Source organism: Canis aureus, chromosome 9 (genome assembly GCF_053574225.1).
Source record: "Canis aureus isolate CA01 chromosome 9, VMU_Caureus_v.1.0, whole genome shotgun sequence".
NCBI lineage: Eukaryota > Metazoa > Chordata > Mammalia > Carnivora > Canidae > Canis > Canis aureus.
In genome coordinates, this window is record NC_135619.1 from 31,238,739 (window position 1) to 31,251,335 (window position 12,597).

Here is a 12,597-nt window from a genome sequence, read left to right on the forward strand (position 1 = left end):
TTCTGATTCCATACAAATTTTAGGATTATTTTTTCCAATTCTGTGAAATAAATTGACGGTATTTTGACACAGACTGCATTGAATGTATAGATTGCTCTAGGTAGCATAGACATTTTATTTTTTATTTTTTAATATTTTATTTATTTACTCATGAGAGACACAGAGAGAAAGAGAAGCAGAGACACAGGCAGAGGGAGAAGCAGGCTCCATGCAAGGAGCCAGATGTAGACTTGATCCCGGGACTCCAGTATCACACCCTGGGCCAAAGGCAGGCACTAAACTGCTGAGCCACCCAGGGATCCCCAGCATAGACATTTTAACAATATTTGTTCTTCCAACCCATGAGCATGGAACGTTTTTCCATTTCTTTGTGTCTTCCTCAATTTCTTTCATGAGTGTTCTATAGTTTTCTGAATACAGATCCTGTGCCTCTTTCGTTAGGTTTATTCCTAGTATCTTATGGTTTTTGGGTGCAATTGTAAATAAGATTGACTCCTTAATTTCTCTTTCTTCTGTCTCATTGTTAGTGTATAGAAATTCAGCTGGTTTCTATGCATTGATTTTTATATCTTGCCCCTTTGCTGAATTCCTATATGAGTTCTAGCAATTTTGGGGTGGAGGTTTTTGGGTTTTCCATATCTAGTATCATGTCATTTGTGAAGAGTGAGAGTTTTACTTCTCCTTTGCTGATTCAGATGCCTTTTATTTCTTTTTGTTGTCTGATTGCTGAGGCTAGGACTTCTAGTACTATGTTAACAGCAGCAGTGATAGTGGACATAGGTATTAATTCTTCTTTAAATGTTTGGTAGAAATCCCCCGGGAAGCCATCTGGCCTTAGGCTTTTATTTGTTGGGAGGTTTTTGATGACTGCTTCAGTTTCCTTGTTGGTTATGGATCTGTTCAGGTTTTCTATTTCTTCTGTTTCAGTTTTGGTAGTTTTTACATCTCCAGGAATGTATCCATTTCTTCCAGATTCCTAATTTGTTGGCATATAGTTGCTCATAATATGTTTTTATGATTGTATTTTTCGGTGGTGATTGTGATCTCTCCTCTTTCATTCATGATTTTATTTATTTGTGTCATTTCTGTTTTCTTTTGATAAGTTTTCTCCACCCAGACTGTACTCCTCATTACCCTTTGGAGTTGCCCCAGCTATCACGGTTTCCTAGAAGACTTCACCATGCTGTCCTCTTCCTGTCACCATTAACACCTAGTTCGTGATCATATCGCATTTCTCTACACTGTCTCATCAAGTTTTACTGACTGACTATGAGCAGTCTCAGTGTAAGGACTGAATTTACTGTAATTGTAGTAGATCTCCAATAAATGTCAAATAAATGAACCAATGTATGAAAGCAAGATGGCATTGTAGAGCACTTGTAAAGTAAGAAATAGATTCAAAGAATTTGCTGCGATCCTTATCCTGCTGTTTCCCAACTTAGAAACCGTATCCCTTATTGAGGACACCATATGGACAATACTATTCACCAGCTGGGATAAAAGAAAATTTCAAGGGCCTGGGGGACCTGAATGACATGTGAAAGAGTAAATGGGAATCTCCAATTTCTGAACGTTCCCCCTTGGTTCCTTTCATTCCTGGCTTTTAATACTGCTGCCTGAGTAAAAGCAAGATGAATTTGTAAGATGAAGTGTATATGGGTGTGTCATCCCATTGTGGAATATATATGTCTGTCCCTTTGTTGTCTTGTATGAAATGGCTTCTGCTAGGCTCTGCTTAGCCAGGAACATGGGCATTGTCTAGATCTGCTTTCAGATCAGCTTCAGGAGCCCAGAGGGATGCTCTTCACTTGTCCTTATAAACCGTAGCGCTGAGACAGCTAAACATCAGCACTGTCTTTTAAGCTCAGCAAGTTAGTAAAATGAATTTTTTAAATCCAAATTAGAGCTGAGGGAGCATTTGGGAACATTTGTCTGGAAGGCTAACTTGCCTCCATAAAACTCACTAAAATAAGTGCTCACCCCAGTCTTGCACAATTAAAACTATGTAATTAAACACATTGGAGGATTCTCAAGTTGTCCAAGTAGCAGGAAGATTATGACAGTAAAAAATTACACTGTATCTGGCAATTATGCCTTAAAACTATAGAGAGGGTTAACACCATCTCTCCTGTTAACCTAAAAAAAATCCCAGTGTTATATTTTTAAAACATCATTTGCCACCCAGCCTGTCTCCAGCATAGTATGTACTGGAAGGGGATGAAACAGGGTAGTTTGGGGCCACTTTCACTGTCTAAATCAGTAATTTGAACACTTGGGAGTTTTACTTCTAACCATCTGCATATTGAGAATGGGATGAATTTGTGTGTATGGTGAGGGAGATGATTATATAGTTTTTCCCATTTAGCAAAAATTTATTTGGAGGTGCTTCAATGATTTCTGCTGTTGCATTTTCAGAGAATAAATGACTGAAAATGAAAACAAAACCCAGAAATTTTGATTGCTAACCCTGTATTTGTCCCATGGCCCTTCTGGGATTTCCCTTACCACTCCCTTTCTTTCTTTCTTTCTTTCTTTCTTTCTTTCTTTCTTTCTTTCTTTCTTTCTTCTTTCTTTCTTTCTTTTTTTTCTTCCTTCCTTCCTTCCTTCCTTCCTTCCTTCCTTCCTTCCTTCCTTCCTTCCTTCCTTTTCTTTCTTTCTTCCTTTTTCTTGCTTTTTTCCTTTCTTTTTCTTAAATTCTGGCCAGAAAACAGACATATTTTTACTCGAGACAGGAAGCAGTACCTAAATAATGATTCCCTCCACCCTGCCTGACTGGAATGGAATTTCCTTAGTGCCACAGCTGCCATAGGTTAAGTCACTGTCGCATTCGAATCTTTTTGCTCCTTGGCAGAAACACCATCACACTGACCCCTCCCAGGTGGGTGTCCTCACTGTTCTTCAGTGCATCATGTCCATTCCTAGTTCCAGTCTTTGCAGGATGCTCTTCCCTCTCTTGCTGTCCAACATGTGCTTTCTGCCAGGCCCACATGCACCTGGCTCCACCTGGGTAGGTGACCCCCATTCTCATCATCTCATGTCTGTGCCCTCCTATAAGTTCCTGTAGCACTTGCTGACTGACTCACTCTTTTTGCAACTTCATTCCATTTTTTTCTCTTTATTGAATTACAGGCTCCTGAGGAACAAGGTCTGCTTTTTATTTTGGAGAAGTTGTCATATCCTAGGTTTATTTAGGCATTCAATAGGCAACTGATGATGTTTGTTTAAGTGGCAAAAAAGTAATCTAATCCTTGGTGGTTCTCTAAGATTCAGTGAAGAGTAAGATAGCATGAAGGAAAGCACATGAATGTTGAGTCAGAGTTTTCTAATCTCCCTTGTCCTCAGATGTTTGGGGACATCTTTTCCCCTATAAATAGGAATAAGAACACTTAATTTGCCTAGTTATCAGGATTAGAAATAATAAATGTGAAATGCCAACTACAGTGACTTCTCTATAGTAGGTTCTCAATAAATGGGAATCATTATTGGTTATGAAACCAAGATCTGGAAATAATGATTCTATTTTATATTCATTTACCAAACAGATTAAAGGGTTTTGAGATTCCTTTTACTGAGGGGGAATAGAATTGAGCGGCTTTACTTGAACTCATGATCAGAGAACTCTGGAGGGAAAATGGGAAAGGTTGCAGTATGTCCTAGGCTTGCCTGTGCAACTTTTTCTTTTGTGTGTGTGTGTGTATTTTTTTTTATTGAAGTTTGATTTGCCAGCATATATTATAGCACCCAGTGCTCATCCTGTCAAGTGCCCTCCTCAGTGCCTGCCACCCAGTCACCCCTTCTCCCTGCCCGCCTCCCCTTCCGCTACCCCTGTTTGTTTCCCAGAGTTAGGAGTCTCTCATATTTTGTCACCCTCTCTAATTTTTCTCACTCATTTTCCCTCCTTTCCCCTATAATCCCTTTCACTATTTCTTATATTCTCCGTATGAATGAAACCATATAATGTACAACTTTTTCTCACCATCATCAAAATCAGGACTGGATTGTTTTGCACAGTTAAATAGCAGCAGCCACATCTTCATAATGAAAGGTTTTAAAGTATATTCCTCCATAAATCTCTCATTCCATTCTCAGGATTTCTATTCTCTGCTACTCTCGCCTGATGTCAGATTGAGAGGATAAGCCTGAAACATACCAAAGAGAGATTTTAAAGGGATCTTATATATAATGATGTACCTTGAGTAAAATGACTAGTTTTAGTTAATTAAAATTTATGCATATATCCACCATGTGATAATGTTATTGATCCATAGTCTCATGTCTTCTTATCAGTGGAACTGATGCCAGAATCTTTGCATTAAATGTTAACTAAATAAAATAGCTACTTAATTATCTCTGGTGACCTGGTAAGCTAAACACAAAATGGTCCTTTTATTTTCAGCCGCTCCAGTGATTTCCAGAAAATGAAGAGTCTGAACTTTTCTGGCTGTCTGGAACCTATAGCTAGAATTCAGGTAAGTACCTTGTAAAAGAAGAGAGTCCTGTTCAAGAGAGCATGGTGAACAAGTTATAATGCACTGAAGAGGAGGCCCTTATGGGTCAAGGACAGAAATCTACAGGGAACCAACTTCTTGGCTCTTCTTGAGTGAGCCATATGCCCTGTCCCCTGTGGCTTCTCCATTTGAAAAAATTAGGGTGATAGTTTTTGCAAGGTATTATCATGATTTCTATTTAGATGTACAGTATAGTGACTGAAGACATTGGCTTTGGAGTCAGAAAGACCTAGATTTGAATCCCGGTTATGTTAACCACCAACTGTCACTTTGAGCAGAAAACCTCTTTATGTATTACTTTTCTCATTTGTAAAACGGGAGAAATTATTATTCCTATATCATAGGGTCAGTGTGAAGATTAAATAAGGTGCCTGGTTCTTATAGAAAATAAACTCGTGTAATTCAAAATTCAAAGTATTCAACTGGTAGATATAGACACAGGAGGATATTTTCAATTTTAAAGTAGGTTTTAAATAGGCTTTTAGTTTAAATAAGCACCATATGCCAAATTATCTGATGTTTAGTTGATTCACACATTTCTGATTATTCTTTATATGCCTAGTAGAAGTGCAGCCATCAGTATTAGGAATATATGACATTTATCTGCATGATAACAATGCTTCCTCTCTTGATAATTTCATTCTGAAATACAAAGACTGAATGAAATGAAAGGGAGAATTATTAAATTATCAAGTTCCAAAATAGTAAAGCTTTACTACTTTGAGATTCTCACTTTCACTTTCCTTGGTAATGTAAATTGCCAGTTAACAATCTTAGCTTTTCTTTTTAAAGATTTTATTTATTTCTTTGACAGAGGGAGAGAACAGAAGCAGGGTGAGCAGCAGGCAAAGGAAGAGGGAGAAGCAGGGTCCCCACTGAGCAAGAAGCCCAGTGAGGGGCTTGATCCCAGGACCCGTAGGATCATGATCTGAGCCAAAGACAGGTGCTTGATCGACTAAGCCATCCAGGCACCCTTAATAATCTTAGCTTCGAAATAATAATAATAATAATAATAATAATAGTAATAATCTTAGCTTCTTAAGTATATGTATGTGAATGAGACCTAGAAAGAAATTTCATAAGTTTTGTAAGTATAAGAAAAATAATGATTGAAAAACAGAGTTTTCCTTGGTATAAACTGTTGCATACTGGGGTTGAGACTCTTTAGAAGGTCTAGCTAGATAGGACACCCTGATGCATAGATGACAGAAGGACTAATAGATAGAAAAGGGCAGCCCATGGAGGTTGGAAATCAAGAAAAAGGAGGAGTGGGACAGGTGGGGCAAAGAGAAACTGCTGGCCAAGATGAAAAATTGCAAGATGGGCATATTGGGTCCAAGCTGTCAAAAGATCGGATCGTGTAGACATCCTATCATCTCTTTTCCTGATGTAGATAAACAGAAATAGCTGTGGCCTGCTCATCTTCTCTCCATATTCTGTCTTCTGTGGCTGACACTACCCAGTTCTGCTTCCCCCCATGCCCACTGCCCCCACCTTACCCAGTTGGAAAGTTGGAGCTTTGGAGTTGTTTATAATCAGAGTCATGGACTATTGGATATTTGAGCTGAAAGACAGATGTGTGACTATTTCCAGAAATACAGCCTGATTATGATGTTCTCCACAGTCTCTTACTGCTGCTTTTGACATGGAGATCATCTCATGAATTGCATAACAATAAGCATTGTTTTTAAACAACTTTATGGAGATGTAATTGACATAAAATCTATTTTAGATGTATAATATACTGATGTTTTAATAAATTTATAATTATTTAATCATCACCACAATCCAATTTGAGAACATTTCCAACATTCCCCCCAAATATTTTATGCCTGTTTTCAGTGAATCACTATTTCTACCCCATCCCCCAGGTGACCACCAATATGCTCTGTCTCTATTGATTTGCCTTTTCTAGACATTTAAATGGAATCATCCAATGTCTTCTGAATCTGGCTTCTTTCTCTCAGCATACTATGTTTGACTTTTATCCTTGTTGCAGCAGATATCCTTGTTCCTTTTTATTGCCGAATACTATTCCATTGTTCATGTGCCAACTGATAGTTGAATTATTTCCAGTCCTTTGCTATTATAAATAACGCTGCTATGAATAGTCACATACATGTTTTTTTGTGTGTGAATATATGTTTTCATTTCTTTTGGGCAGATTCCCAAGCAAAATTGCTGGCTAAGATGGTAGGCTTTTCTTTAAAAACCACCCAATTATTTTTCAACCTGAAAGATATACCTGCCTGCCAGCAATATGAGATTCCAGGTTCTCCACATCCCTGTCAATACTTACTATAGTTCGTCTTTTTAATTATGCCCTTTCAGTAGGATCACAAGCCTTCCATGTTGGCCAGAGTCTTATTATAACTTAAAACAGGCCATTTGATATCTATACAAGCAGAAAAGGAATGCTTAGTTTCCATTTCTTGTTGTGACTGAACGATTAGAATAAGTTAACTAAAACTAAAACCTAGCACTTGATGTGGGTAGGGGTAGAGGATCCATGCTGACTGTATTTTTCCTCTAGCCAACTGGACAACTGCTTCTCCTATACAGCTCCTCCTCTGTTCCAACAAACTGAAGCAGATCCTTATAGGATAAGCCTTTCATAGTGTTATATCATTGTGTTATGTTAAAAAAAAAAGCACACATTCAGGAAAGTCATTTATTCTTGAAGTTCTTCCTGAAATGATGAGATTGTGTGACAAATAATGCAAGAGGAGAGAAGAAAAGAAAGCAAAGAACCCAACATCTGCCAACTCCCCTCATACTGGATATGAGATGAGCATTTTCATATTTTTCATATCTTGAAATTCTCATAATCCTTGAGATAATCTTGTAATCACCATTTACAGGTGAAGCTGTGAAAGCTCAGAAAGGGTTAGGTAATTTGCATAACAACACACTTACTAAGTGAAGCTGGGTTATGGGTTACAAGCTGGGTCACCTAGTTGGAATCCAATTTTATTTCACTGTGCCAACTGAGAGGAAATAATCAAGGGGGGAGAATTCTGATGAGCAGAGGGAAAAAGTTAATGTAACTGCTAACTAATGAGAAAATTTAACAATGAGATTTACAATGGTCAATTATTATACCTGTATTATACAGCTGACACTTATTTTGTGGTGCAGGGCTTCTCTTATTTCCATAGTTGGGGGCTGTATATATCTACAAAGTTCAAACCATGGGGATAAAGAGTCAAACTCACAGCCACAGAGGAATGGAGAGAGGTGGTGGTCTGGTTTATTGTGTAGGCATTTTGACTTTATCCCAGCTGAGAAAAGATTGTTCATTCTAAACCCTTGCCCAGATAGTGTGGAGACATTTTTACCACCTGGGGTGAGAAACTAAGAAGTTCCAGAATTAAACTGGTACTTTTTTTGAGTAATAGTTCTGCTTCCCTCGGGTGAGTGGAATCTCTCCTGATGTCATTGCCACCCACCACCACCTGGCATCCCTGCGTGGTGGCGGTCACAGCAGTGTGTAGATAGAGAAGAGCATTCAGAAGAGGCTACAGGGTGCTTGGAGCAACTCTCAAAAACAAAAAACACATTTACAGATTCCAGAGTGGAGAACTCCTTAATCTCCATCTTTAGGAGTACTTGATTTATGTGCCACTTACTTCATTTGTTTTTCACAAATGTTTATATGATCATCATGAAAGGAAAAGTGAGAACTCCTCTTTAGAATGACTAGTTTCAAGGGGAATGGCACTATTTCCCTAGGTTCTTCTATTCCTTAGGGCATCAAGTTAGACGCATAGTTTCACGCATCGTTTCGAAGTGCAGTAAAAGGGACAGGGGATGGGGAGATGAGAATATAAGTAATACATTGTGAAATTATTTTTTTCTCTAATGACACTCAACCCTGTCAGGTACCTGGATTTTTACCAATTAAGTCTTCAAATTTTAGGGCTTTAGATTAAATCCTAACTCTGGCAGCATTTTGTTACTGGGCTCATATTGTGTACTTGCTAGCACTTAACTTTCAGTGGGAATTAAAAATTCCAGTTTATACCACAGGATCTAAGAGTGAGGGGGAAAACTAGCAAATGTGATTATTCAATCCTTTACCAGAACAAATGGTCATTGGTGTACCTAATAAAAGCAATAATAATAGTAGCATTGAATCAATGCACTTCTCAAACTATGTTCTAAAAGATGTTAACAGGTGATCTATGGGGAAAAGAAACCCAACTCCATAAATCAGATGAGTTTGGGAAACACTGAATAAAATCTGTGCAACACCAAACAGGCTTTAATATATTAAATGTACATTATGAGCCTCCAAGAGGGGGATGCTGCATGGGAGTATTTCCTGAACTGCTTGAAAAGAAAAACTTTTTGTTTTTTGTTAGTATAGCTAACATACAAAGTTACATTAGTTTCAGGTTATACAACATGGTGATTCCACAAGTTTATGCATTTCTGAAAGGGAAACTTTTAATCACAGGAACATTTTGTACAACATTTTGGGGAAAGACAGCACAGCAAATTTGCAGTTGCTTTAGTCGTACAGTTTCTTGTCTACCTGAGGTTCACACATGCAGGCAACTTTTGCCATTTCACCTGGATTCTGTCTAATATCTGCCCTAAAGCCCCTGACTGGTAAACTCCTGGAGCACAGAAATATGTTGAAAGAGAAATGCTATCTATGCCCCCTTTCTAAATCTGAATTTGCTTCTAAAAGCTGAAAGGGCCAGCCTGACTGAGCACTCTTTTCACAGTAGTCTCTGTGAAAGGGGAACCCTTCCTTAAAAACAAAACCTACTCGTCTAATAATGAAATGCAACTCATGGCACTTGTTTGGACCTGGATTTCAGCAAACCAACTGTGAGGGGACATTTTGGGGATCTGTAGAAAGTTTGAAGGCTAAGGAACTATTATTAATGTTATTAGGAATGATAATAGTATCTGGTTACTCACAAAAGGCCAGTTTTTAAGGATGCCTACTCAAGTGTTTAGTGTGAAATGTCATGATGCTTAGGATTTGCTGTAAAATCCTTCCCAAGAAATAGATGCAGTGAATATGGCAAAATACTAATAAATGTTCAATCTAAGAAATGGGATAGGTGGGAATTTTTTTACAATATTTTTTTGTAGGGCTGAATTTTCTGACCTTGAAGAGTTTTTTAAAACGCAGAATAATCAGCCCCAAGCTACTAAATCGGACTTTCTGGAAATTGCACCTGGGAGTCTGTTGTTGCTTTGCCTCCTCTTCTCTCTCACTCTCTTTCTTAAAATCATACTACCAGGGTTTTTTAGTTGGGAAATCTGAGATGCTAGCTTCCTCTGGAATGTTACAGCCTTTACACCTCTCCCAGTCATTCATAGCGTGGTGTTTTGTTTAAGAGCTTACAAAGCAGTGATGTAGGTGTGTGAGAGAGTCTGAATATACCAAAAAGCAGATTGCCCAGATATGCAGGTTGAAGCTGCAGATGCTAACTAGAAGCTCAAGCATCTCATTAAGCAAGTAAGTTTAACATGGCTGGTTTTTATGGATTAGTTTTGATATTTTCTGTTTGTAATGTGAACACATCTTTTAATTAAAAATGAAAAAGTGAATAATTACTTGCCATAATTACAAAGTAACCATAAAATTATAATAAAAGAAATGTTACATTTCATAAATAAAACATTTTAAAGCAGACAATATAGATAACAATATGAATAAAAACTCTAATAAATTCTAATGTGTGTACCTAAAACAAAATTGCTTAGAGAATGGCATTATGCATCATTAACATAAAAGAGTTATATATTATATTTCACATACTAAATGGGGGTCGCCTTCAGAAGTCACAATTTGATATATCTTTTTAAAAAATGCAGTTATGAACAGAGAAATTCAATATATGCAGAATCCATGCTGTTAATCTATATCATTTGTACTTTTCAAAAAATCCATCATATTGTCATACTTTCAAAATGTTATTACAGAACGTGCCTGAGCATCATGTCTGTATAAAATGGATCACGAGCATAATTAGCTATGTCCCAAGCCATAACACCCATTAAATATGGGTTTCTGAGCTGTTTTTGTTTTTCTGAAATACTCTGAAATGAACACATATTTTTTTAAAATGTTTGTCTCTTACCGTCTAAAATCATGTAGCATATGGCAAATAATACTCTTAATACAACTGGAGGAGACATCAATCTAATTTGAGAGCAGCAAGAATATATCAGATCCTTGCTAATAGGAAAGAAAGTGAAAAAATATTCCTAAAGAGAAAGAACTATGTCATAATTATATTTGTATGACCTATACCTAACACAGTGCCTAAAACATAATAGGCATGCAATATATGTCTGAGTAAATGAATGAATGCTTATCATATCTCTGAATTAGCTCTATCCCCTATCCTCAAAACCAATTATTTGTTGAGGTAAAGGCTTTAATCAGAGCTCTTAGCCCACGAAAATTAAATTGCTGAGCCGGGCCCCTTTGTACGAAATGTAAAACTCATGAAATTCAAGTACCCTTGGGAAATCCAAACACATTTTCATTTACTGATGTATATAACAGAGGCAAAAATAAATTTAGATAAATTTATTTAAATACATGGATGCTAGCTTTTGACATTTCTTAAAATGTTCGAAAAGGAAATGGAAATTTCTGTCTCACAAATTTGGGGGCAGCTTTGAGTTACTGAGAAAATGCAGACAGAAAGCCCAGGTTTGAATCCTGGCTCTGCTACTACTTAGCTTTGTATAACCTGGTAATTTCACTTAATCTGAGCTTCAGTTTTCTCATTTATAAAATGAAATGTGAGATTGAATTAAAGTTTCCTTTAATAAAATCCTATTTTTAAAAAAATTATTCCTCTCCTGAGGCTCCTGAACAGTGTCCAGTGTTAAGCTTCAAATCTTTCCAGTATTAAGTAGGCGGAGTCTGGTATGACCCTGTGCACAGACCCAGTGCCATTCTGAATTACATGAGCCCAGGTATTGGCAAGCAAAACTTCCACATATAGGTAAAGGCTCTTTGTTGTTCAATTTTTAAACATATTTAGAAAAACAATTTTAAATACTCTCATTTCTTTTAATAATTGAAGTAAATTTTACCACAAGGCAGCATACTTATCTGGTTGTGAAGAGCATATCTTCTGCAGTTGAATTGTTTGGGTTGGAATTCTGGCTTTAGAACTTAGACAAGGATAGACGTCTTAACTAATCTTATTGTGGTAATCATTTTGCTATTTATGCATGTATCAAATCATCACAGTGTATGTCTTAAATTTACATAATGTTATATATCAATTATATCTTAATAAAGCCGGGGCTGGGGGAATAGGTCTTAGCACAAGGAACTTCTCTATGATTCAGTTATCTCATTTTCTTAAAGTGACTACAAAAAGAAAAAAAAAAATGCTACCTACTTCACAGGTTTGTGGGAGGCATAAGAATTAAATGGAAAAAAAAAAAAAAAAAGCCCCACTTAAATAGCACTTAGGAGAGTGCCTGGCATGTAGAAATCACCCAATAAAGCAGCTACCACCAGTCTTTTCCAAACATTTTTTATCTAGGAAAACACATTTTACCCTAGTAAAGAACACAATGAAAGTGCTGTGCTATGTACCTGTCTCTTCACTCTGACCTGTTTGTGTTCACATCTGCAGAATAAATGAGGAAGGCAGGTGGGGATCATTGTTTGACTGTTCCGCTCACTCCTACCCTAGAGTTCTAGGCCTCTCTTCAACTGATTGAATTGCTTTGGTCAATGTATCAAATTTGCCTACAATTGACCATTTTTCTCTCTAGCTATGTGCTCTTGGCCCATTCTGGGCAGCTAGAGAGAAACAGCGATGTGAAATGCTGACTTGGGCTGAAAATGGTTCATGAGTCTCTGTACTGTTGTGAGGTAAATGAAATGATGCTTGTGGTTTAAAAAACTGCAAGATGCTGTCCAAAAGCTACTTTTTCATATGGAAAGTCCAATTTGAAGATAAAATCTAGAGGGAAAAGGCCAGAATGTGGGATGTGACCTCTGAAAGACTCTCATTATTATGAGGTATGGTGCTCATTTCCCAAGGGTCATGGGGTAGCAGTTTTTCTGTCCTGATTCTATACCCTGAGAGAG

General features: G+C 37.3%; 1 protein-coding gene across 1 annotated transcript in view; it reads left to right on the plus strand.

Annotated features, from left to right (window-relative positions):
• FRMD6 (FERM domain containing 6) overlaps positions 1 to 12,597 on the plus strand; it is a 231,859-nt gene that overhangs the window by 131,958 nt on the left and 87,304 nt on the right. The window contains exon 4 of the mRNA XM_077909283.1: positions 4,397 to 4,469. The gene's annotated coding sequence lies outside the window, so the exon portion shown is untranslated. The remainder of the gene's footprint in view (positions 1 to 4,396; positions 4,470 to 12,597) is intronic.